The following is a 6,000-nucleotide window of genomic DNA, read 5'->3' on the forward strand; positions in this document are numbered from 1 at the left end:
CATATAGAGAGATACATGGCGTATTCAGCATCTCCTATTTGAAAAAGATTTTTGGAGATCAAGAACCCTAAATTCCAAGTCCAAGTGAGATTTAACTAGAATTGAATCTCACTTATGAGGAAATGCTGGTTGAACTCGTGAACTAAAAGGAACAAAAGTTATGGTCCAAAATCGTACAATTGGTAAAATTGTTGTGGGGAATCCAAAGAAATGAGGAGTTCATGTGAGAAAGTGAAAGGGCAAAACAACAATTTTCCTATTTATTTGAACCATATTAACTGAATGGTTATAATATTTAATGAGGGCATCTATACCATTTAAGAAGTAGGTATGCAACTATAAATAACCCTAGAGCCCATTCATTCTAGTCACAATACTTCAGAGATTTTGAGGACTATCACTATTGTGAGGGAGAAGAAGATTACATGAAAGATAGTTCCATCGCTAGAAGTAATCAAGCGATTCATGGAGGAAAGATATGAAGCAACAAGGCTGCTAGAGGAATAATGACGAGCTAAGGAGGAACATTAGAGAGCAAGGGCTTTGATCTCGAGATATCGTAACGAAGTTTTGGACTATCGTGAAGGTGTCGTGTCACCTGACCTATAAGACCGTTCAAAATAAGACATCCAATTCGGGAATGTGAGCTCTAGGAGAAGGGTGGTGATGGAGTTTCATTGGGAACCAACGTCACTGAATGTAGCAAAGAAGCTAGTATACAACGGAGCAGTAGAGGCCGACGATGCAGAAGGAGTCGGCAAATAACACAAGGGGAGGAAACATTTGATCTAGTGACAGAGGAATCAGATATGGAAGTGCACGAAGAATCAAATATGCCCCCACCATCAACTGGTGAACCTGTCCATGATGATGAAAATGACTATTAACATTTAGCCTCAGGCACATCCCTTGCAATTTAAAAATAAGTGATAGTCACGAGATTTAGAAGCATAAGTTTTTGTTAATGAGGGGAAATGTAAGGACCATACTAATTCAAGGGAAGGAATACCCCTCACATGGTCAAAATGTCATCGAGAAGAAGACAGCCAGGCAAGCAGCATGTTGTGGCGGGCAAAACTAGTACGAGCAACACGAGTAGAACCAAGACTAAAAAAAATCAGAATTGGGTTTAGAATTGGGCAAGAACTGATTCAATGAATCCAGTGATTTAACAAATTGAACCGGGTCATTCATGATAATTTTGAATTAGTTATTTTAATATTGATAAAAAGTATTAAAAATCATATATAATGTAATTCAAACATTTTGTATCATGCACAAAAGAGTATAAAATATAAATTCATTAACTAAATTCAATGAAAAATGATATGTATTTAAATAGTTTCAATAAAATGTAATTTATGTATTTAACCTCAATTGTCCACATTTTTTTGCCTCGTATACAAAGCAGATAAAGACTATTAAGTTATAAACACATAGCAAATTTAATATTTTATGCTAAACCACAATTTTAATATAAAGTACTCATTCATACCCTTATTTGTTTTGTTCAACTAAAGAAAATAAAAAATTAGATGATTTGTCTTTCAATTTTTTTGTGATTATTATTGAATACAATGATATAAAGGTAATATATGTTTAGTTATATAATGTTTTTGTATAAGAAATTTATTAAAAAAATAATAATAATAACTCAGTTGTCATACAACATAAAAATAAATAAAGTTTTGAATTGGTTGAAATCGGTTTAGAATCGGTATGAATTGGCCTAAATCAGTCGATTGAAGTGGTTCAATAAACGATTTAAAAAGTTCATTAAAATCGGTTCAATTTCTAAGTGATTCAATCTGAATCGGCTTGAATCAAACCATTTTTTCGAGCCCTGTAGAACAGAGCAAGTAAGAAGTAGTGCATAACACCAGGCGAGCAAAGGACGTGCTAACCTTATAAAAGGCTAGAAATAGGCAAAGGAAAGCCTACTATTAAGCCTGGAGCACTCCGAGACAATACAAAAGTGCTCAGAAGGCAGTAGATGACATACCAAGCCCATGCTTTAGTAATGATGTCTCAACAAGAGCATGACTGGGAAAGGAGGAATATGAACCTGCAGGCTATACCTATGACCATAGAAGTATGACCCAACGCCACGTGAGAGATTTTCATACGGAGACAAACCATTCCTAGCCACGTGGGCGTCACTAGGTGATTTTTATAAGGATATGTGATTTCATAGTGCTCTATACTCATGGGATCGGGTTAAGCATTCCCCATATGGTTTCTAATACCACATTGCCAAGAGTTCCACTCAGGTAGAGGAATTCTCTATGTTGATCGGGGTGGGGCATTTACGTATTGTTCCACATGACGAGTAGAAAGAGTCTCTGTATTGATCAAGTGAAGAGATTACATTATCATTTGGTGGAAGTATTTCACGTGTTGGCCAGGTAGAAATTTCCCGTGTCGAATAGGTGGAGTGATTTCTTGTTTCATTTTGATGGATGTGTTCCACATGTTGATCGAGTAGAGAGATTTCTCGTGTTGAATGGGTGGAGTGATTCCCTATAATTGAGAATATGGCTTATGGTATTTGCATTTTGCGCAAAGGGTGATTATTTTCCTTTATTTACATGAAACTTGTGCATTCATATTTATTAACATTATATCTTGCATTTTTAGTGTTGTTATGGGTCTCACCATGGTAGTCTTACTATAATTTCGCCCCTCAAAACTATAGACTTTGATGTAGATATAGCTCGATAAGGTTACCTCAAGGAAGGAGGACCGAAGGACCAGAGCAGCCTAAGGAATAGCCATGGACCTATCCCCTTTAAGTTGATAATTCTTTGTAAATTCTAGGATGTTTATCATATTTAGTTGAACAAAAATTTATGGTGTTGCATATTTTGATGTGACCGATGATTTATTATTAGCGTGTATTTATATTTGGGATGAAGGGATAGTGACTTATGAATATTTGTATTTTTAAAATTACTAATTCATTAATGAAAATAAACAGGGTTGAGAGAGAGAGAGAGAGAGAGAGAGAGAGAGAGAGAGAGAGAGAGAGAGAGAGAGAGAGAGAGAGAGATGTGAGAAGCTTAGATAAAAGGAGTGGGCACTGATGACAAAAAATTTCTAATGACTATTTTGTTACCCTAAGTCTTCAATTTTCAATTTGGTTGGCTTACACTCCCTACTGTGTCCTATCATGTTAGTATTTTCTTTCATATAAATTGTTAAACTTGGAAATAGTGAATAAGTAAAAACTCTACTCTAGTTGTGAATTGAAAGCTAGTGGATGGGTTGACAAAAGTGATAGGTAGATTGGTCATGTTGGTTAAGTTGTTTTGATTTTGTTAGATTTTGAATTTTAGGTATTCTACTTCATATTCATTTAAATTGGTACATATGAGAAGTTAATGAGATGATAATAATCTAGAATGTTTTTGTTAAATGTTACAAGATAAGGAAACTTGAATGATTTTAGGGAGAGGCTTGGAACTGGTCAGGTGTCATACCCATTTTTATACTAGCGAATGAGCACTTGCCACGTATAGATTTTACCATCATCGAGAAAAGATTCACATACAATAGATCACGTTTTTCCTTTTGTAATTTCCACTGTGCCCAATCTCTCTCTCTCTCTCTCCCCCAACCCCTGTCAGCCTCCTCCCCCATCTCTATTCCTTCAGTCCCAAACTCCCAGTGAGAGAAAAAAAAAAAAACAAAACAAAACAATCAAGTTGCAAGTTGAAGAAAATGGTCTCCGACCTCAAGAGTTATTACAATAATGAAGAAACCAAATAAGATCTTTTTCAACCTACCCAACAAATTAAAGGTTTTACTACTCCATTCACAAAGAAGGGATTCTGTTACAAACAAATGACGAAGAGTATCTTTTACAATGAGATAAAATCATGCAAGAGAATCAAATAGACTTCGTGATATCAGATTTACCTCAAGGTAACAAAAAGGAATCTATCAAAACAAAAGAGATCCCAAATCCTTCTCTCTCTCTCTCTCTCTCTCTCTCTCTCTCTCTCTCTCTCTCTCTCTCTCTATCTCTCTAATTCTAGATTATTTGTAATTATTTTTGCCTGCATTGTGAGAGGCTCTTGTTGTTATGGGTTTTATGGGTCGCACTTCTTTTCACCTATTAAAATTATGTTCGGTGTGTTGATTTTTCTTTTTATATTGCCTCTCTCTCTCTCTCTCTCTCTCTCTCTCTCTCTCTCACACACACACACTTATCTTTATCTATCCTTCCTTCAATCCTAGACTCCGAGTGAGAAAAAAATCAAAACAATCAAATTGGAAAAGGACGGTGACTACAAGTCTGGAGGGGAGTTCAGGAGAGGGAAAGGAATAGAGGTGATTCAATAAGATAGGATCCACAGTAAGACAAATAAATCTCATATGTATTGAGTTCCTATTGGCCGGTGTAAAAATGGATATGATACCAGAATGATTATGAGCTTTTAGGTATTATGATCAACTTCAACCTCATTAGTAGGACTATGCAAAAAAGCCTAGGGACCAATCCACCTGGGTTAATCAGGTTAAGTTGATTGTTAGGTTTAACACTTCTTAAACCAATGTTATGGGTCGAAATCGATCACTTGACTCAAATCTTTTAAGCTTCAACCTTCTCTTCTCTTCAAACCTTAGTCATCGTCACCTTCGTTTGTTCTCATCATCCCGTCGTTTACTCTCTCTCTCTCTCTCTCTTCCTTTTCTCTTGTTCTTCTTGCAACATTACATTGATTTGAAGTTCCATTAGCATGCCTATTTGAAGTTCTACATAATCTTTGGTTCACATTCTCAAGCCTTCGTTTTGTGTATGTTCATGACTTGATTGTTTTGTTCCTTTACTCTAATTTACACTAAAACAACAGTTTGCCTCTCTAAGAACTTCCTTAAACATGCAAGAAGAATTGAAAGATTATCTGATCTTTTACATCTCTTTCATTGCTCAGTTTTGGGAGCACCAGACTAGCTGTCATTTTCCACATTGAAAAGGAAATAATAGCAAATTTCTGATTTTGTAGTGTCATGTTGTTTCTTATAGGAGAATCTCCGGTGTATGTTATTGAGCCTACGTATAGCTACTAGCGTGTTTTCAAAAAGTTGTTCATAGAATGTGCAACAGAGGAATAGATTTATCTAAATGCCTATGGCAACTGGCCAGCTGAGTTCTTTGATGAACTGCTTGTGGAGTTTATGGAGTTTGTGACAGCTGAAGAGAGAAATTATTCACCCCCAAGATCATGGTTTTGTGACACACCCTTCCTTTCATACTTTTTCTTTTTCTTTTTTCTTGAGGTTTAGTTGTCAATAATAATATTATTTATAAATAAATATTTGGTCCCCCAAATTCCTTTATGATAAAATATTTTCTTCTGCAATCATATCATTTTTTTTTTAATTAAAGGAGAAAGCATAATGATCTTTCTTATCAAATAAGAATCAACTCTAATTATTTAGTAGTTCCAAGTCACTTTAGACTTTAGGGCTTGTTTGGAAATAAATCTCATTCCAAAATTCCCATCTCATCTTATCCCATCTCTTTTTTAAATATCATTCAAATCCAAAATTTTCAAACTAATCATTACAATTTTTTCAAATTTTCGAATAAAAAATAAAAAACAACTCAACTTTTTTAAATTTTCAAATAAAAATAATATTATAAACCTATATTTTAATAAAATTTTAACTTTATAATATTTTTTGTTCAATATTTTCTCTCTCATTTCCCAGAATCCAAAAAATACTCAACTCCTCAAGCTATCTCATTACTATTCACAAACTATCTTATTTCACAAAATTCTCATTTAATCTCACTCCCCATACGAGCCCTTAATGCTCACTTAGCTAATTTTTCTTATTAAGCATAGGTGGCTTTTGCTAGTTTGGTTAACATGAATACTTTCTTCTTTCTTTTTTTTTTTTCTACGTTATTTTGCTTAGCAAAGTGGGTTGACTGTAGCACTAGAATCTTCATGGCCTCGCAGGTTTAATGTTTCGTATTATCAAAGTGTA

The sequence above is a fragment of the Carya illinoinensis genome, chromosome 3 (assembly GCF_018687715.1).
Source record: "Carya illinoinensis cultivar Pawnee chromosome 3, C.illinoinensisPawnee_v1, whole genome shotgun sequence".
Taxonomy (NCBI): Eukaryota; Viridiplantae; Streptophyta; class Magnoliopsida; order Fagales; family Juglandaceae; genus Carya; species Carya illinoinensis.